This window comes from Mobula birostris, chromosome 15, assembly GCF_030028105.1.
Source record: "Mobula birostris isolate sMobBir1 chromosome 15, sMobBir1.hap1, whole genome shotgun sequence".
Lineage (NCBI taxonomy): Eukaryota > Metazoa > Chordata > Chondrichthyes > Myliobatiformes > Myliobatidae > Mobula > Mobula birostris.
Window position 1 is genome coordinate 35,724,517 of NC_092384.1, and position 22,634 is coordinate 35,747,150.

Here is a 22,634-nt window from a genome sequence, read left to right on the forward strand (position 1 = left end):
AGTGACGTGGAGAGGGGAGACTTGCAGCATGGGCAACTGCCGGTCTTCCATACAACCTTGCCCAGGCCTGCGCCCTGGAAAGTGAAGACTTTCCAGGCGCAGATCCATGGTCTCGCAAGACTAACGGATACCTTTTTTATTATGGATAGGGTGACAATCGGTCTGTGATGGGAACTCTGTGTTACAACATGGGTTTGCGATGTGATAAGCGGCCATCTAGATTGCTGAATTCCTTCCATCTTCAAAATCTCGAAGATTTCATCATCCTACTTATTCCCCTGCTAGCAGATTGCTTTGACCTGGGTAGCCTCTGCTCATTCTCTCAGCCAAGTTCTATTGCAAGTGGAAGGCCACCTGTGTACCAATATCTGATAGTCACTGGCTTGTGCCCAAGACTTGAGGCAACAAAAGGTCATGCCACACCCCATCCTGTGAGTTGTTACATCTTAGGAGATTATGGAAGGCACAAATCTGGCAATCATAGATCCATTTGAACTGGGCATATAGGGGACCCTTCCTTTTATTGTCACTCCTCACTTGAAGTTATTTAATGCATGTTAAGGAGTGGGGTCACTGGGAGAAATACATTTCAAAATGGTAGCTCTATCATCAACTTGCCATACGTATTGTCAGCTGACACAGTATCCCTGCTCTGTTCACTTCTGATATATTCTCATCGAGTTAGCAACTGGTACAGTTTGCTGCGGGGGATGTTTGTGTGCACACAGCGGATTCCATTTTGCTCCAAACTGCGCCCCTAGTGGTCAAGCAATGGGTGCTACAAGGTATAATTTCAATGGGACCGTGCTTTGTAAAGCCAAACAGTCTTAACATTGTGCTAAAACGTCTGAGTGCACTTCTAATGAATTATAATGGGAAGATTTCTGTTACTAAATGATATATAGTTTTACATATTTAATGTTTATTGGGCACTACGTTTGGGAAGCCATCTGCAACCATTTTCATGTTTATGAGAGCCTACCATCGCTTGCACAGATGTTTCTTTTGTCATCAGTGCAAATGATATAAGTAGTTAAAATATTTACCAAGACATTTCTCTGTTGAGATCTGCATTTTTATTATTTATACCTTTTCAAGGGACAAAAATGGAAATGTCTACTAAATGTGATGGATTAGGCTTATAAACAGCCATTATTGTCATCTAATACCACATGGCAGTTCCCTTTTGTGTTAGCGTGATTCTAAGCTAACCAGCAATCCATGCATAAGACAGAAGGTTAAGAATGCACAAAAAGACTGACTTTTCTTTGCATTTCAGCTGATTAGAAATACAGCTCCAAGAAAGTGGCTATGTGACACCGCTTACATTTCTTCACAGCTTAAATCAGATCCACAAATCATTGGGCAGCTTTGCTTTTTTTTAAAGACACTAGCCCAGCTGCGTTTTGTTTTCTCAAGATAAAAATCAGGAAATGCAAAAAATAAACAGGAGAAGGGGAGGGGTGAGGGGTGGTGAGTGGAATGGAAGGAAGGGACAGTCCTGTGCAAGCAACTATTAATGCCGTTGCTAATCAGAGAGGCTTTGAATGTGCCAGTGGTATCCAGGGTATAACTAAGACACCTCTATGTTTAAAAGTAGGTTATGATTTTGCATTTCTCATTTCCTGAATATAAATTTCAATTGGATGCTGTCTATACAGCAGAGAAAAATGAAATCATCTATCAAATTATTGTTTTGGAATTTGACAAGGGAGGAGAAATTGCTGTAATTATTATGACCGGAATGGCAAATTTTCCTAAATTTAGTCAAGACTTACTTAGGCCTTAGTGTTTACTTGTGTATCTTCATTCTGGCTATTTTAGGTTCCAAAGTTTAGGTGACTAGGCACTGTGGTGCAGATAAATTTATGCTGATGAAAGGTGATTCCTCATGTGTCCCTTTAGGTTTCTTTTCAGGAAGATGTTTTACTAGAAAGCTTTTACTATTAAAATTCCTCAGGGAGTAAAATAGTTTTAAGTCACAGCTAGTTACTTCTGGAATGACCTCCAGTTCGACCAACAAGGTTCCTTTGCTTATATATAAAAAAAGTTTTTGTTTACTTGGGTTACCGTGAACCTTATCTTTTTTCGCCTGACCCCTGAACTCTTTGGCACCACAGGGCCCTTTAAGGACTGAGGTGGCTTTTCTCCTGCATACCAGTAAATGCAAAAGTTAAACTAAAGAGTGCTTTTTGTACCCCAAGCCTGTGCAGGCTTGATGGGGGGTGGGGGGAAGGGGGGATAATGGAAGGGAGCAACGTTTTTCTCAAAAAATTGCCATTGAGAGTAGGCCAAGAAAATAGCATCAGAATCAGGTTTATTATCAATGATGTAGGTTGTGAAATTTGTAGTAGTACAGTGCAGTACACAAAAAAATTACCATAAGTTATAATAAGAAATATACAAAAATAAAGAGCGCAAAAAATTGTAGTGGCAATTAAGGTAATTAATTGGAGAATCCACTGACTCCTTTAATACAAAAGCTTATTGACCAATAGGAATAGTTTGTACATAATGCATTTGAAGAAAGTTTTCTTTGACACTTCTGAGATCATTGAATTGGATCCAGATGGATGCTACCTTGGCTGCAACAGCTGGGATCTCAGATGAGCCAGATTATGACCAGCACCAGTAACAGCAGCAGCCTGGAGTCAGGAACCTGCAAGTGGACAGCGGAGAGGGAGGGGAGCAGCTTGCAGTGGTGGAAGCCAGCAGCTCAAGGTCGATGGGCAGAGAGTAAGAGATTCCTTGAACTGTTGGAACAGCAGCGCTTTGGGAGAGGCGAGTAAGTCGATCCAGGTGGTGACAAGCATCTGGTGCAGCGAAATTCCCAGCCAGCTGGCTCTGCTGCCTACAGGCTCTCTAAGCCACCCACACCCCCTCCAGATTTTTCCCCCCAGGGCTTTGCTGTAGATGCTCAGCAACCCACCAGTGCACGGCAGCAAGCTGGAGAATGGTTTTGAGGGCTGGCAGCAGTGTGAATTACACATGCTGTTGCTCCAGTCTGAGAAGACTGGGCTCGGATTTGACTCTCTGTCTGACTTTCCAGGTCTATCATTGACTCCATCAATTTCACTAGTCTCTCGGTATCCTATTTTAGCAATCCCATTTACCAGGAGTGTTCAAAAACTTTGAATGCTTCCTGCAGCCGTTAGACTTGAAGGCATGCACACTTCAGATTTCCAACATTTGTAATTTTTTATGTTTTCGTTTCTATGTTTTGGATGGTCTGACTTGATTGCTGCATTTTATGCTCTACAGAGGTCATCCATGCAGTTAAATATCTCTGCAGCAATCTCCCAGTCAGCCTTACATGGGCACCTGCATTTCCCCTGGAAATCTGGGCTGTGTTTGTCAAAGGCCTGCCAGCAGGTTACATGTTTTCTACTGCTGCTCAACAATATTCCCTTTTTCTGATCTGATTGGGTCAGTAAACCTCTCCCTGCGCTGAATGATTCTGCTTCTCTCCTTCTTGGCGACCATCAACAATGACTTCCTGAGTCAGCAGCAAGCTTTCTTTACCCCTCTATCTATGTCCCGGAAGGTGCCAGCAATAAATCAGGGCCCTGCGTCTAGTCCAGTAGACAGATCAGATGAGATCCGGGGCGTGCTAGCCAACTGGACACAAAATTGGCTTGGTGGTAGGAATCAGAGGGTGGAAGTGGAGAGTTCTTTGTCAGATTCAAGATTCAAGATTATTTGTTGTCATTCTTCAGTATGCAAGTGTAAAGGAGAACAAGATGATTGTTGCTCTAGATCCAATGCTGCATAAAAAAACACAATAAGCATAAAAACATAATACATATAAATATAAAAACAATCCTATAAAACACAATGTACAACTAACTGTTGAGTGTGGCCATACTAAATATACATAGGATTAGCTTACCTAGATAGACTGAATGTATGTACATAAAGTGATGCAAGGTTTAGGAGTACCTAAACTGACGGTGACTGACAGGAAATGATTAAGTGACGAAATGACTTTTTTTCAGGAGGAAAGCAGGAGGGCACATGAAAACAGAGTAGGACAGTGAATTACGATTGCTAAAATTGGAGACCTACAACCAGCAGTGTGACGAAGGGATATGCAGACTGTTGTTTGTCATTTACTTTAATGATTTGGGTGAGCATGCATTTGGCTTGGTTAGCAAGTCTGCAGATGACACCAGTATTGGTGGTGTAGTGGACAATGAAGAGACTGTTGAGGATTGCAATGGAATCTAGAACAACCGGGAAGTGAGTTAAGGAATGGCAGGCAGGATTTAATTTGAACAAGTGGGAGGTGTTGTACTTTGTAGGGCAGAATTTGAACAGTCATGGTAATTCATTTTTAGTCATGCTTCCTCTCCTGTTTCTTAATTCCATTTCTTCCAAAACTTATCTTTGGCTTTATTCTTTAAACCCTGGAGTTGGAATTGCATTTTGTTTGCTCTCATGCATTGGACATTGCCATATTGGCCCATCCCTAATTCATTACACACTGGATGTTAAACCAAAGCTTATATTTCCAACATGATACAATAGACAGAAAGCTGTCCTGTAGTCCTGTTGTTTTAACTGACATGTCTACCCATGTCAGAAGTCTGTGTGAGGTAAGTATAAAGAGGCTGTAATAGCCACTCTGCAGGCAGTAGATTCATAGAATCTCAGTCATATATGACATAGTGACTTTTAAGCACAGTCAGCAGACTCCACACACTCACACTCATTTCTCCCCTTCTTGTGATTGTCACCATATTCACTTAGTTCTTTAGTGACCGGCTTTTATAAATTTTTGCCAGTAAAACTTCAATTTTTAACCATCTGTGTAGACATCTATGCTGTTCAACCCTATCCTGTGAAGGTAATCACAAAGCGTTAACAATCTTACCTCAATAAAGACCAACTTTTTTTTAAACCATAAATCCAATTATTTTCCTTCTTTTATAATAGCAATGTTCAGGAAAGAAATATGTTACTACACATCATGAACATCATCTTGAATTATTTTACTTCCCACAGCTGTGTAAACTGATCAGGAGATATACAAGCAAATCTCTGGTTTCGTCATTTTATGGGAAATCTTTAATATTTAAGATCATTCTTAGTTTCATAAGAAAATTATTAAAGTATAAAATTATCTACATAATTGCAAATGAACCGAAAATTTCTCTCTTCAAATTTTATTACAGAAGGAAAGAAAATAGTTTAAACAGCATTAATTGAGTTTCCAAACTAAAATCCAGCACTGTTCAGAGTCAACAATTGGAATTCCTGGCAAATTGAGGCATTCAATTGAAAAGTAGTTCCCATTCCACGTGAACCATTGTAAGAGTGTTTACACTGCTAAGTTTACGTCCCAATTATGTTTCACGTGCGCTGCTCCTCCTGAGTTAGTTTTATTGCAGAAAACTACCTTAGCAGTACAGGAATAAAAGCTCTTTGTCTAAAAGCTGCAGCTTTAATGATACCTGTTTATCTGGAGCATAATACTCTGTGTGGTATCAAAACCAACATATGATCACGTGCCACATCTACACAGCAGTGTGTTAATGGATCCTCAGGAACAGCACCTTGAATAAACTGCATATCCCACCCCACCCCCCAGCCCCCCCTCAGTCACGACCCACAGCAGGTGTAAAGGAATTATGTTTGGTATTAAACACTTAAAAGGTGTACATATATATTCCAAACACCTTTCCCTCCTTCTTCAGTCACTTTACCTTTTCTATCTTTCATCTCCTACCCTCTTGTTTTAACCCTCTCCCCGCCACCCACCTTCCCCTCACCTGATTTCATCTATCACCTGACAGTTTATTATTCCTACCCACTCCCTGCACCTTATTCTGGCTTCTGCCACCTCCCTCTCAAGTGCTGACAGAGGGCCTGGGATGGAAACGTGGGCTCTCTGTTCCGCCCCATAAATGCTGCCAGACTTGCTGAGTTCCTCCAACGCATTGTGGGTGTTGCCCAAGATGTCAAACAACTGCGGAATCTCTGTGTCTATAAAAGTATATTTTAAACACACCTGATGATAGTTTGCCAGTTGCTGTTTCAAAGCTCTTCAGCTTATATGGATCCACTAGTTCTCTGCTATGATATACAAAAGGAAGTACAGCTTTGTAACATTTATTTAAAATCTGATTTTTACAATGATAAATAGCCACCTGTCCACCCCGACATAAGATTTTGTTTTCTTTGGGGAATTCTTAATTACATGAAATTTACTGTAGATAGACATTAAGCTTCAAAATCTGATCCTACTCTTTATGTCTTGTTGGATTTAACAATTTGTAAGTTTTCTAGTCTGCCTGTGGCCTGTGGTGCACATGACTAGGAGGTGATGCATTAAAGTGGCCACTTTAAAATATGGAATGCATTGATCAGATGATCAGATCTTCTGTGACCCCTGAAGCTAAGGGCCAGCTTCTAACAATGCAATAAAACCAGAATATTACTTTTAATACTGTATACTTGCAAGGGTATTATACTTATAAGCATTGCTTTGAATGTGTGACTTTCATTTTCCTCACATTTGTTTGACTAATTTAGAAACCTTTGTTAAAAAAAATTAGCTATCTTGCTCATCCATAATGACAGAAATCTAAGTACTTACTGTTATAAAATGTGTCATGCAGACCTTGTGTTGGTAATAACTAGCTCACAGATGATCAAATGATTATTAACATAAATTTTATAATGTGGATATAATTAATCCATAATTCAATTTGCACAGGTCACTGAAGGAACTCTGACCCCATCATTTCACTTTAGACAGTTATTAGATGCAATTGAAGAATTTGCTCCACTTTCACATTGTGTTATGAAAGGATTCTTTATTCTGTCTTCTAGCAGTAATCAGTCTGACAGAAATAGCAGAGTGCATTAATTATGATTGATTTAGCAAGCCTAGAAGATGATTGCGCTTTGAATTACACATCCTGGAACCAACCTGCTGACCTGTCTCAGACCACAAAGTAGATAAAATCTATAAATAGATCTTCAGAAAGAATGCCTAGTTTCTATTTTTTTCCACAGTTTATAGATGTGTTCGATCCTCCCATTGTTAAAAGCCTGTTTCAAAATAAATAAAATGTCCAAGCTTATTACGGCTTATTTTCACACATGATTCAGGAAATTCAAAAAAAAACCTTCAAAATTAAATCAAGGGTTTATTTCTACTAATTTTCATTTAGATTTTCGGATATAATTTTTCCCCTCCTTTTCTCCTCTCCTGAGTAAATTGAATCCTTTTATGAGATATATCTCCAGTCACCCTCTCCAATCCAAACAGTATGTATCTAGACATGAGCCTTGATAAAAAGTAGCATCTATTCGGTCATGAGAGATGTGAAGCCGTTCTCAATCCAGTTACTTCTCAATAAAATCCACACATTCACTCACATCTAACAGTGGAATTGCAACGCCCTTCAGCAGTAGTGGCTCTGGCAAGTTTTCCTGTCTCACAATGCAGTGGCACTGGAGCAGATTGTACCCTCCCAAGAGAACTCAGCAGGATTTTTTAACATCTTTGCCCTTCTCTTTCCTCATCATTTCTCCCGACAAGTTTCAGCAAGCTGGATATAAGGGCAGCTGTTTCTGCCAGGCAGTAGAAGCTACTTCTTCCAGTGCACAACTTAGAATTAGGACCTGTAAGATCAAGACATTCATGCACAATCACAACAATGACAGACCTGAACAGCTCTTGACAATCCTAGCCAAGAACTCATATACGTTGACTTTGACCACTGTACAGAGTGAGACACAGCAGGTGGGCAGTGAAATGAGTCCAGTACCGGATGTTTCTTCTTCTTCATAACAAACTTGAAGTGGAACTCTATCTTCTCAGAGTGAGGTTTACCTTAAAAATTAGCTAGTCCAGCAACTCTGTGGATTTGCCTGTGGGACACAGAATCCCTGCAAATCTGGCAAAAGGGAGCATAAAACATCACGAACCAACCAGCAGCACTCCCACCTGCTTACCCTGCAAAGCACCTCCTGCCCAACCTGCAGAAGAGGCTGTAGTTTACTCACTAACTTCATCAGTTCCTTCAGAACCCATGGAACCGGAATAGAAGCAAGTCACCCCTCAGTTCTGAGGGCCCACTGGAGAAATATAAGCATAGCACTGGATGGTTTGTCTATAATTTAGATTAGGGATTAGATTAGTTTCATGTACACCAGGATGCAACGAAATCCCTTGCTTGCCTGAAACTCAAGGAAAAGGCAGTATGCAAGGTAATACAAAATTCAATAATAATTGCAGAGATAAGTGCAGAGCAACAGAATGGTGAAAAGTTCAGCAGTACAATCCGAAGTAGGGCAAAAGGAAATGCTGAAGTGACAATAATGGAAGGGACTGAATTGAAGACAAATCAAAGTCAAGTTTGTTGTCATATGCACAAGTACACGTATACACAGCTGCAGTGAAAATTTTACTTGCAACAGCATCACAGGCATATAGAATCATATCAGCAGCTGTTACAAGCAAACCATTAAATAAACGTAAATTAAATGCAATTTTTACAAGTAAACACTACTGGGGGAAAAAAATTCTATTTCACTGCAATGTGATCAAAGTGGTAGTAGTGTTGCTAAACTGTCATGATTAGCGCTTTCCTGGTTGGTTCAATATAAGAACATAAGAAATAGGAGCAGGAGTCGGCCATCTGGCCCATGGAGCCTGCTCCACCATCCAATAAGATCATGGCTGATCTGACGATTACTCGTCTCCACCTACCTGTCTTTTCCCTATAACCCTTAATTCCCCTGCTTTGCAAAAACCTATCCAACCTTGCCTTAAGTATATTTACAGAGGTAGCCTCCACTGTTTCATTGAGCAGAGAATTCACAGATTCACCATCCACTGGAAAAAGCAGTTCCTCCTCATCTCCATCCTAAATCTACTCCCCCGAATCTTGAGGCCATGTCCCCTAATCCTAGTCTCACCTACCAGTGGAAAAACAACTTTCCTGTCTCTATCTTATCTATCCCTTTCATAGTTTTATATGTTTCCATAAGATCTCCTCTCATTCTTCTGAATTCCTGTGAATACCGTCCTAGATGACTCAATCTCTCCTCATAGTCTATCCCCCTCACATCTGGAATCAACCTGGTGAACTTCCTCTGCACCACCTCCAAAGCCAGTATATCCTTCCTCAAGTAAGGAGACCAGAACTGCACGCAGCACTCCAGGTCTGGCCTAACCGGTACCCTGTACAGTTGCTGCATCACCTCCCTGCTCCTAATTTCGGTCCCTCTAGCAATGAAGGCCAATATTCCATTTGACTTCTTGATAGCCTGCCGCATCACTTTATGTGATTCGTGCACAAGCACTCCCAAATCCATCTGCACAGCAGCATACTGCAATTTTTTTACCATTTAAATAAGAATTGAAGAACTTATAAGTCTTAAATAGGTCTTCAAAAACTGAATGGTTGAAGGGAAGGAGCTTTTCTTGAGTCTGGTGGTGTGAAGTCAGTGACCAGCTCTTTTGTTTTGTTTGGGTGTATTGAGATTTCATTATTCCTCTGTAGCTTTCAGACACTTTTGAGTTTAAGTTGTTTCGTCTCAAGTTAACTTTCATAAAAAGATGTTCCAGCATACAAAAGGTTACATGTGTCAAAAGCAACATCATGTGTACTTAGTCCTATGGGATTGTGGATGACTGCTTCCACTCCAGTATTGTGGATTCAGAAGTGACCGATCAGTCCAGCGTATGACCTTAGATCCTTCAACAAATGGGACAGGATGTGGCTAATGGGACAGATGGGTAGATTGCTTGTGAGATGGTGCATTTATTTTCTGCCACATGCAGGGTTTCTGTGTGTTCCCCATGTAGGGCCTCAGTGTCCTCAATATCATCCCAAATGCTCCTTCCTCGTGTTGGGTGATGTAGTCCAGATGTCCCATCCTTGAATCGTTTTCCCCGTCTGTCTGGTGATCTGTTCCAATGACAGAGGTTAGCATAGATGGCCTACTTCAGGAATCAGGTGACATGCATGCAAACAACATCATTATCCCAACAATTTCCTCTGTCTTTGTCACTACAATGTTGCATCTTCCATCCAACAAATTTCCCAAAGGAGTGGAGGTAATCTTCAGAATTACTGCAAAACCATTCAGCCTAAGGCAACTACACCCCCGAATCCCATTAGTTAAGTTGCATTATGGAGACAATGGCTACATATATGAATAACATCGGAAGAAAATTTACCGATACTGTATCTGTCCCACAAGCCGGCCTGTGTTGCAGTGGCATCTGCACCGGACTTCAAAGTGAATGGTCCTGAGATCAAATCTGGCCAGCTCCTTGCACACTTTCCATCTGTGCTGGGTTGAGCATCGAGTTAACAACTTAGTCTCGTAAAACACAGCCAAATGCTATCGAAGCGGCAAAAGTGCCACCCAATGTGCCACAAGTCGCGAAAAGGAACAACAACAATATCTGCCCCATTATAAAACAAAGAACCAAATAAGAAACACCAAATTAAATCAAATGAGATAATGTGTGGTAATCCTTGATGGGAGAAGTCCCTTTAAGAGATACATTATGTTCTGTTATTATAACTTCCTCTAGTGGTCAAGATTCAGAATTCAAGTATTCAAGATTGTTGAATGTCATTTCTACAACACAAGTGTAAAGGAGAACAAAATAATTGTTATTCCAGATCTGCAAAATACAATAAACTGTGTGAATGTAAAAAAAACAAAACAACAATGATAAGTAAATAAGCAATAAATATCGAGAACTTGAGATAAGGAGTCCTTGAAAGTGAGTCCATAGGTTATGGGAACAGTTCAGAGATGGGATGAGTGAAGTTATCCACTCTGGTTCAAGAGCCTGATTGTTGAGGTATGATAACTGTTCCTGAATGTGGGGTATGGCTCCTCAATCTCCTGTACCTCCTTCCTGATGGCAGCAGCAAGAAGAGAGCATGGCCTGGATGGTGAGGATCCCAGATGATGGATGCTGCTTTCGTGCAACTGCATTCCATGTAGACATGCTCACTTTTGGGGAGAGCTTTACCCACGATGGACTGGGCCATATCCATTACTTTTGGTTGGATTTTCCATTCAAGGGCATTGATGTTTCGAAATCAGGCCATGATGCAACCTGTCAATGTCCTCTCTACCCATACATCTATATAAGTGTGTCAAAGTTTTAAATGTCATGCTGAATTTTCACACACATCTGAAGGAGTAGAGGAACTGCCATGCTTTCTTTGTAATTGCACTTACCTGCTGGGCACAAGACAGATCCTCTGAAATGATAACACTGAGGAATTTAAAGTTGTGGAGAGGAAGTCAAGGATCCAATTACACAAGGTGCTATTGAGGCCCAATCTCGAAATTTATTGATTAGTTTTGAGGGGATGTTAGTATTGAATGCCGAGCTGTAGCTGATAAAGAGCATCTAGATTTACACATCTTTACTGTCCAGATGTTCCAGTTGTGACAGTCAGAAAATTGGAGCAGATCCAAGTCATTTCTCAGGCAGGAGTTGATATGTTTCTTCAACAACATCTCAAGGCACTTCAACACCATGGATATGAGGGCTCTGGACGATAGTCGCTGTACTGAGGCTTGTTGCCATGTTCAGCTTGGGTACCAGTATAACTGGAAACTGCTTGAAGCAAACTCAGAATGTCAAAGTGAAGGTCAAAGGTATCAGTGAACACTCCAGCCAGTTGATCAGTACAGGTTTTTACTACCCAGCCAGGTGGCCCATCTGGGCCAGATGATTTCTATGGGTTCACCCTCCTGCAGGATGCTCTCACATAGATCCCAGAGACTGAAATCACAGGGTCAGCAGGGCTTGTGGGAGTTTGTGATGGTGCCTCCATGTTTTGATAGTCACAACAACATAAAAGTCATTGAGCTCATCTGGGAGTGAAGCCTTGTAGTCACCTATGTCGCTTGGTTTCACTTTGTTGGACGTTATATCATTCAAGCCCTGCCACAGCTGTCGAGCATCCTTCTGTGATCCGGAATTGCCACTTTGCATGTCAGATGGCTGTCCAGAAGTTGTACTTTACTTGGACACCAGACCTAAATGCGACTGATTTGGCCCTCAGCAGATTGCAGACCTCTCGGTTCATCTAGGGCTTCTTGTTGGGAAATACTCTCAATGGTCTTGTGAAGCTGGGCACAGGAGTGTCAGTACATCAGGTGACTCTGACAGGAAATGATAAAGTAGTGGTGGTGGGCAGGGTGTGGAAGAATGGGTTAATGGGTGAAGGTGTTGATCAGCCCTACTGCTTGGGGAACATAACTGTTTTTGAGTCTGGTGGTCCTGTTGTGGATGTTATGTAGTCTCCTCTCTGATGTAAGTGGGACAAACAGCCCATGAGCAGGGTGGCTAGGATCCTTCATGATGTTACTGGCCCTTTCCTGACACCTTTCTGCATATATGTCCTTTATGGTGGGTAGGCTGGTGCAGGTAATGAGCTGGGCAGTTTTGACTACCCGTTGTACAGCTTCACTGTCTGCTGCAGTGCAGTTTCTGAACCATGTAGTGATGCAGCACGTTAAAATGCTCTCTACTGTGCATCTGTCAAATGTGAAGTGAGTATAGATGTGCATAGTTCAGCTCATTTCAGCCTTCTCTGAAAGTAGAGGCATTGGTGAGCTTTCCTGATTGTGTAGGATAGCACAAAATGAAATGGCTTCATATGCCATGAGGTGCGTGGTGAAAACCACCGAAGGGTTTTGATTTATTCAATATTTGTGTCTGCTGAACTGAGTCGTTGTGATAATGAGGAATGGCTAAACTGTAGCCGCAGTTAAAAAAGAGGGTCTCCAATTCAGAAGGATTGGGGGTTGGGGCTGGTTGGAGGAATTTGGGTAGAAGGTCCAGAAACCTGAAGTCAAAGCAACCACTGAAATGGAGAGAACTATATGTTTTCAGAACAATGGCAAAGTCAGAGAGAGAGAGCTGCTTAAGTGGGAAGGAGAAGACTGCAGTTGGTAGTAAGCACTAGAACTTTAAGTATGACTTTGACAGCCAACAATAGAATGAAGATAAGAAACATGCTGGGAAGTGATGATGTTAATCACATTGTCCAGGGGAGCATTGAATCAGTTGAATTTGAGGTAAGTCAGGAACATGGAAGGATTCAGCTGATAAGAAAGTGTAAAGGCTGGAATGAAATAATGTTTCAAGGGTGGAAGATGACCTTCTATGTGAGGGAGAGAATATGGAGTCACATTAGGTACATAACCATATTATGTGTTACAATGAAAACAAAATTTGGTTGTTCTCACAAAAGAGACATACCCTGTAACCGGGACAGTGAAATGTAAAATAACCTGGAACAAACAGCCAAAACATTTCAAGACCTTAGACTCTACAGGGACACTTCCTTATTGTAAACTGTTGATCCCCAGGGCAGATTAGCTGGGAGAGACCAGTGTTGAGTTTATACATCATTGACCTGCACAGAGTTTTTGTACTCTTCATTAACAGTATGGAAAATACCAGCCAGAATAATAGAATAACAAATATGAAGTTATAATAACAACTTTAGTTAACACGTATTTGAGCAAAGATACCCGACCAAGCAGAGAAAGGGAGGTGCAAGACTGTAATTGAAGTGGGAGGCAGATAGAAACAGACGAAATCTGGGTTTGAATATGATGGTGAGGATCTTCCTCCTCTTTCATCTAGAAGTGAAAATTGCCACTTTATTTTGTCTGCATTACAACAATCACTAAACTTAACTCATGTACAAAGATAATTACGTTTTTCCCAAAATAATCATATTGAATCCTGCGAAAATTAACATTTATTGATTTTTTTTAAATCAATGAACTTTTGCACTTTGTAATTTGCTACTGAATAGCAACCTAAAAATCTAATAGTGTGCAAAACTCCTGAATACAGCATTATATTGTACTCGCAAACAACAAGTGGATAACCAACAGAAATCTACAACAAATTTTGACAGTAAAACCATCCCTTTCAAGTGAGCCAATCAGTATATTAGAAATTGCCACGTCCACGGATATCACAATTTTAGATTTAACCAACTGAACCTGATTAATCTGCCAACTAAACATTGATAAATTTCCTGTTCTGATTTTTATTTATATTGTCTCTGCATTCAATTAGACAGCCATTTAGATCTTATCAGTAACTAAATCCCATGATGCCCAGAATTTAAGATTTCATTTCAAATGAAGATGAAGAGGTATTGAACTGTAAGACTTGTAATTAACTATTGTTCCAGTTGGTTAATATTAACTAATCAGATTCGTTTTAAGTACCCTCATTGTGTTCAGGAAAGAAATTATGGAACAGTTATATTCTCAAACAGGGTTTATTGTTACAAATTGTTGATTTTTTCACTGACCTCATATCAAAGCAAGAAGAAAACAATGAAACAAAAGCTAGTGTTAGCCTGGTTCATGTGATTCAATGTTTTGAGTTAAACATTTTGTACATAACATAGATAACAATGTTACAACTTTTAATTATGAACCTTAGATATACTACAAATCAGAATCTTTGGGAAGAAACACTAAAAAGCATTTGGGACGTTTCTGTTTGTATTCTGTACTGTTGGTATTATGAACAGTATATAACAGCTCTAGAAGGTTATATGAAATCTAATATAGTGGATCCTAGTTGACTCGGATATATCAAGACCAGTACATTTTGGCCGAATTAAGGGATTGCCCCAATTAGCCAAAGTTTCATAGAAATTTATTTATATATTTATTTATTTATTGAGATATAGCACGGAACAAGCTCTTCCAGCCCTTCGAGCCACACCACCCAACAACCCTCAATTTAATCCTAGCCTAATCACAGGACAACTTACAATGACCAATTAATCTACCAACCAGTATGTCTTTGGACTATGGGAAGAAACCAGAGCACCCGGAAAAGACCCAGGTGGTCATGGGCAAGAATGTAATAACTCCTTGCAGGCAGTGGCGGGAACATAAATGCAAAACAAATTGGAACTACTATACTATAAAGCTATGTATTAGTACCTAATAATTGTCGGCAGGGGAATACATCCAATGTATGATGCCATGTTCTTTTGATTGCCTGTAAATGACCAAAATCAGTGTAGATGTCTAGTGCAGATAATGGACTGCGTTCATACAATGCTTTTGGTGATTGCATCCTGCAAATCTTCATTTTCATTGAACATTGTACATTGTAAGTGGCTAACACGAGGGGACAGAGTTTTAAGGAGCTTGGAAATAGGTACCGAGGGATGTCAGGAGTAAGTTTTTTACACAGTTGGTGGTGGGTGAGTGGAATGCACTGTCAGCGGCGGTGGTGGAAGCGGATACAATAGGGTCTTTTAAGTGCCTCTTAGATAGTACATGGCACTTAGAAAAATAGAGGGCTATGAGCTATGGAAATTCTAGGCAGTTTCTAGAGTAGGTTACATGGTCGGCACTACATTGTGGGCGGAACGACTTATAATGTGCAGTACATTTCTGTGTTCTATGTTCTATGTTCATTCAAGCTGATTTTTGATACCTTCAAGTTCTTCGTAGTTCCTACTTGTTGAAGTAGTGAAGTCATTTTATTTTCACTCTTGGCCAATCCCAGCATATCCAAGCCTTAATGCTTGAAACCACAGTGAGCAAAACGATTCTGAATTGTCTTGCTGTTTATTTTTCGCCAACTATCCATGACAAAAATCATTCTTTTTTGAACACAAGCAAGCATAACTATGCTATCGAAAAACTGTTCACTCGGAGCATGATGTACTGTAGTGTCTAACGGCCACACAAGTGAACGCGACTGATGCTATTTTGTAACTGTTCAGCAACAGTTTCCTGCCCCAATTAAGCAGCATAGTGTCCTAAATAAGTGAAGGGAATACCAGCTATTTTCTTGATTAATTTTTGTGTCCTTCAAGAGCTGTCACAATCAGTGGCTGCCCCAATTAACCAGCATCTTCTGTATTTTTATGTATTTATGAGGAAAAATGTTAATGTAACTAAAATGAACAGTGGATATATTTGGGGAGTTTGTATAGATCCCAAGAGTTCTTTCATAGCAGATTAATCCTGGGAAGCAGAGAAATGCAGCCTCTCACTGTATGGAGCTCCGAACCACAGCAGGGACCCCAAGTCTGAGGGCTGCAAAAATTTGCTATCCTTCTTACTCAGCAAATGGAACGTACCAGGGACATGAACGATTGTTTTGGCAATCATGATGTTAATCTCATCAACTGTTTTCCTAAGGAATATAACTTGCACAAGAGGGGGAAAAGTAAGTGAGGTTTCACCTTCAGGTAACATAAATAGTTGTTAATACTTTGTGTCTACTGATCTATTTTTACATCAGTTTTCATTTGCTAATATTACCCTGTTACCCTTCCTAATGATGTCTTTCAATCCACGTTACTCTTTGATTAAATGTTATCCCTCAAATCACAAAGCAGCCTTCTAAGTAGGTCATGATTTCGTAAAACTCTTACATTATCCTTGAATGTTATCAATGAATTTTTTAAAAATGAAGGATATATAGTTTATAATAAAAGATCTTTTACTTCTGTTTGAAACACCTGGTAATTTTTAAAGTTTAGAAGCATTTTCTCTTTAATTACAAGTTTTATAGTGTTTGGGCAGTGTTTTGGAGTAATACTTTTATTAAGAAAAAAACACAAGATGAAATAAAACTTTTCTCCTTGTGAAATACCTGGTACTGAGGATAACTTGACTCCACTTTGGTTCTATAGATTCAGTTGTGGCTACTGGGGCTGACATGTGGATCTCACACTCAGCTACAAGTGATCAAGAACTGCTCTGTGGAGAAAATGCGTTATTTGTTGGGGATATTGTGCAATTCTATTTGTTGTCGACTTCCACATGTTCCCATCATAGAGACTCAGAACATGCAGTATATTGCCAGATAGAAACATAGAAACATAGAGGCCCTTTGGCCCACAATGCTGTGCCAAGCATGTACTTACTTTAGAAATTACCTCGGGTTACTCATAGCCCTCTATTTTTCTAAGGCCCATGTACTTAACCAGGAGCCTCTTAAAAGACCCTATTCATCATAAGATGAATTATTATGTTGCATGGGTTAGGGAGCATGGAATATTTATTGATGAGCATAGAACATATAGAAAAATAAAGCATAAGACAGTTATTATTATTATCCCCTTCACTTTCCGGGATTCAGATGCCCTAACTCTCCAGAGAATGGGTAGCTTGCACGGCCCGTCCAAGGGTTCAGGATGTTCCACTAATTAGCAGTCAGGTTTTGGGGTTCAAGAATTGAGTAATTAAAGAGCACCTGAACTGAGATTCTGTGCTCAGTCCTTAATCCAGTTTGATACCATGTCTTGATCCTTGCTTCAGATACTCCAGCATTTGAGTCCAAGCCATCCTCGTCAAGTACTCTCATCACAAGTATAAGACCAATACAGAAGAGATGCCCATCGATAAACAGATTAAATTAATCTGTTCTTAACCAAGTTATTTTGATTTGTTTAGCATAAGAACTATATGTTATATTTTTGGGTACATTGTAACCTGTATATTGTACAGGCAACAGAAGCTGACCTCATTTTGGAATCCCAAACAAATATTGAGTAACTAATTTTGTAGATCAGTAGATCAGTATGATTCATACTTCCTGTGCTTTGGGTTGGGTTTGATTTTGGGTTGGGCACAAAGATCATTGATCAGCAGTAACAACATCACTTTAGAAGAAAAAAGAATCAGGTTTTGAAGATCAGTTACTATCGGAATCTAGTAAATGTAGCAGCCTTTTTGCAAAAGTAACATATGAGAGCTAAACTAAATGACATAAATAGCCAGCAGAAATGATACCAAAGCCGTTTGTGGAATGTGTCCTCTTCTTCAAAAGGAAACAATATGTTTACCTCCAAACAACAAGGCACCTATCACCTCAGATGAGCTTCCATTCACTATTGCATACTCATAATTTAAAGGCCAATTCATTCAAAGTTCAAAGTAACTTTATTATCCACGTACATATGTGCCATATACTACATTGAGATTCATTTTCTTGCTGGAAATTGCAGGGGGGAAAGAAATACAACAGAATTTTATGAAAACTAAACATAAGTCCATACTGACAAACAACCAATGTCCTAAAGAAGACATCCTTGGTTCATACTAATGTTATTAAGATAAAGCTATTCCTCTTTTTAAATGCTCATATAAATAGTAGTGCATCTATTTACAAAATCTAAACCTGGAGAAATATGACAAGCCAGGCCAACGAATAAAACGGACTCATAGTCTGCGATTCTGTGGACGTAGTCCAGAGACCCGGATGGTAACCAGTGCAGAGAGACAGAGGGGTGTAAAGTGAGGGTAGAAGCAAAAAGTACTAAGGAGAAAAGTAAAAGTGGCAGGCCGACAAATCCAGGGCAAGCATTAAAAAGGGCCACTTTTCAGCGTAATTGTATAAGGGCTAAGAGAGTTGTAAAAGAGCGCCTGAAGGCTTTGTGTGTCAATGCAAGGAGCATTCGTAATAAGGTGGATGAATTGAAAGTGCAGATTGTTATTAATGATTATGATATAGTTGGGATCACAGAGACATGGCTCCAGGGTGACCAGGGATGGGAGCTCAACGTTCAGGGATATTCAATATTCAGGAGGGATAGACATGAAGGAAGGGGAGGTGGGGTGGCGTTGCTGGTTAAAGAAGATATTAACGCAATAGAAAGGAAGGACATAAGCCGGGAAGATGTGGAATCGATATGGGTAGAGCTGCGTAACACTAAGGGGCAGAAGACGCTGGTGGGAGTTGTGTACAGGCCACCTAACAGTAGTAGTGAGGTCGGAGATGGTATTAAACAGGAAATTAGAAATGTGTGCAATAAAGGAACAGCAGTTATAATGGGTGACTTCAATCTACATGTAGATTGGGTGAACCAAATTGGTAAAGGTGCTGAGGAAGAGGATTTCTTGGAATGTATGCGGGATGGTTTTTTGAACCAACATGTCGAGGAACCGACTAGAGAGCAGGCTATTCTGGACTGGGTTTTGAGCAATGAGGAAGGGTTAATTAGCAATCTTGTCGTGAGAGGCCCCTTGGGTAAGAGTGACCATAATATGGTGGAATTCTTCATTAAGATGGAGAGTGACATAGTTAATTCAGAAACAATGGTTCTGAACTTAAAGAGAGGTAACTTTGAAGGTATGAGACGTGAATTAGCTAAGATAGACTGGCAAATGACACTTAAAGGATTGATGGTGGATATGCAATGGCAAGCATTTAAAGGTTGCATGGATGAACTACAACAATTGTTCATCCCAGTTTGGCAAAAGAATAAATCAAGGAAGGTAGTGCACCCGTGGCTGACAAGAGAAATTAGGGATAGTATCAATTCCAAGGAAGAAGCATACAAATTAGCCAGAGAAAGTGGCTCACCTGAGGACTGGGAGAAATTCAGAGTTCAGCAGAGGAGGACAAAGGGCTTAATTAGGAAGGGGAAAAAAGATTATGAGAGAAAACTGGCAGGGAACATAAAAATGGACTGTAAAAGCTTTTATAGATATGTAAAAAGGAAAAGACTGGTAAAGACAAATGTAGGTCCCCTGCAGACAGAAACGGGTGAATTGATTATGGGGAGCAAGGACATGGCAGACCAATTGAATAATTACTTTGGTTCTGTCTTCACTAAGGAGGACATAAATAATCTTCCAGAAATAGTATGGGACAGAGGGTCCAGTGAGATGGAGGAACTGAGCGAAATACATGTTAGTAGGGAAGTGGTGTTAGGTAAATTGAAGGGATTGAAGGCAAATAAATCCCCAGGGCCAGATGGTCTGCATCCTAGAGTGCTTAAGGAAGTAGCCCAAGAAATAGTGGATGCATTAGTGATAATTTTTCAAAACTCGTTAGATTCTGGACTAGTTCCTGAGGATTGGAGGGTGGCTAATGTAACTCCACTTTTTAAAAAAGGAGGGAGAGAGAAACCGGGGAATTATAGACCGGTTAGCCTAACATCGGTGGTGGGGAAACTGCTGGAGTCAGTTATCAAGGATGTGATAACAGCACATTTGGAAAGCGGTGAAATGATCGGACAAAGTCAGCATGGATTTGTGAAAGGAAAATCATGTCTGACGAGTCTCATAGAATTTTTTGAGGATGTAACTAGTAGAGTGGATAGGGGAGAACCAGTGGATGTGGTATATTTGGATTTTCAAAAGGCTTTTGACAAGGTCCCACACAGGAGATTAGTGTGCAAACTTAAAGCACACGGTATTGGGGGTAAGGTATTGGTGTGGGTGGAGAATTGGTTAGCAGACAGGAAGCAAAGAGTGGGAATAAACGGGACCTTTTCAGAATGGCAGGCGGTGACTAGTGGGGTACCGCAAGGCTCAGTGCTGGGACCCCAGTTGTTTACAATATATATTAATGACTTGGATGAGGGAATTAAATGCAGCATCTCCAAGTTTGTGGATGACACGAAGCTGGGTGGCAGTGTTAGCTGTGAGGAGGATGCTAAGAGGATGCAGAGTGACTTGGATAGGTTGGGTGAGTGGGCAAATTCATGGCAGATGCAATTTAATGTGGATAAATGTGAAGTTATCCACTTTGGTGGCAAAAATAGGAAAACAGATTATTATCTGAATGGTGGCCGATTAGGAAAAGGGGAGGTGCAATGAGACCTGGGTGTCATTATACACCAGTCATTGAAAGTGGGCATGCAGATACAGCAGGCGGTGAAAAAGGCGAATGATATGCTGGCATTTATAGCGAGAGGATTGGAGTACAGGAGCAGGGAGGTACTACTGCAGTTGTACAAGGCCTTGGTGAGACCACACCTGGAGTATTGTGTGCAGTTTTGGTCCCCTAATCTGAGGAAAGACATCCTTGCCATAGAGGGAGTACAAAGAAGGTTCACCAGATTGATTCCTGGGATGGCAGGACTTTCATATGAAGAAAGACTGGATGAACTGGGCTTGTACTCATTGGAATTTAGAAGATTGAGGGGGGATCTGATTGAAACGTATAAGATCCTAAAGGGATTGGACAGGCTAGATGCAGGAAGATTATTCCCGATGTTGGGGAATTCCAGAACGAGGGGCCACAGTTTGAGGATAGAGGGGAAGCCTTTTAGGACCGAGATTAGGAAAAACTTCTTCACACAGAGAGTGGTGAATCTGTGGAATTCTCTGCCACAGGAAACAGTTGAGGCCAGTTCATTGGTTATACTTAAGAGGGAGTTAGATATGGCCCTTGTGGCTACGGGGGTCAGGGGGTATGGAGGGAAGGCTGGGGCAGGGTTCTGAGTTGGATGATCAGCCATGATCATAATGAATGGTGGTGCAGGCTCGAAGGGCTGAATGGCCTACTCCTGCACCAATTTTCTATGTTTCTATGTTTCTATGTTCTTAGATCACATGTTCTTTCTGTGTAACTGTCAGCCACTTAGGGTGTTCAAACAGCTGTTCCTTCAGCTTATGTTCATGACTTCAGCAACCATCTGATCACAAATGGCCTCATAATTATTTAACAACATTCAGTTAAATTTATCAAGCAGTTTCAAACTCCTGGGTGTGCACAATGCACACATCCTTTCATTGTCCAAGAACATGTCCTACACAGTCAGGAAAGCTTGCCAATGCCTCTACTTTCTGAGGAGCCTGAAGAGAGCTGGACCTTACACATCCATACTCAGGTCATTCTACAGGTCATCCTAACAAGCTGCATCACTGCTTAGTACAGAAAGTGCACTGCTGCAGGCAGGAAGGCTGTACAATGGGTAGTCAAAACTGCACCAGCCTACCTGCCATCAAGGACATATATACAGAAAGGTGCCAGAAAAGGGCCAGTAACATCACAAAGGATCTTACCCACCCTGCTCAGGGACTGTTGCCTCATTCCCATCAGGGAGGAGGCTACATAGCATCCACTCCAGGACCACCAGACTCAAAGATAGTTACGTTCACCAAGCAGTAAGGCTGATCAACACCTCCACCCACTAACTCCACCATTAATTTATTATTTCCCATCAGTCACCTTATGCACAACCTAGCGTGACTTTATGGACATACAATCAATCTACGTATATAAGCAATCTTATAAGACCATAAGATATAGGAGCAGAATTAGGCCATTTGGCCCATCGAGTCTGCTCTGCTATTTCAGTAAGGCTAATCCATTTTCCCTCTCAGCCCCAACCTCCTGCCTTCTCCCCATATCCCTTCATGCCTTGACTAATCAAGGATCTTTCAACTTCTGCCTGTACCCAATGACTTGGCCTCCACAGCCACGAATTCTACAGATTCATCACTCTCTGGCGATAGAAATACCTGCTCACCTCCATTCTAAAAGGACACCCTTCCATTCTGAGGCTGTCTCTTCTGATCTTAGACTCCCTCACCATAAGAAGCATCCTCTCCACATCCACTCTTTTGGGGCCTTTCACCACTCGACAGGTTACAGTTATGTACCTGTATTTATATTTATTGTGTGTTTATCTTATTATTATTGTTTTCTCTATCTTTTGAGTTGTTGTGCTCGATTAGATCCAGAGTGACAGTAGTTTCCTTCTTCTTACACTTGTGTACAAGAACAATCTTGAATCTTGAATTCTACAGGAGGTGAAAACATTTTGCCAACCTTCATCTGCAGTGATCATATTGAATGTCAGACAGCAACTGTATTATTGCCATGAGCAACTGAT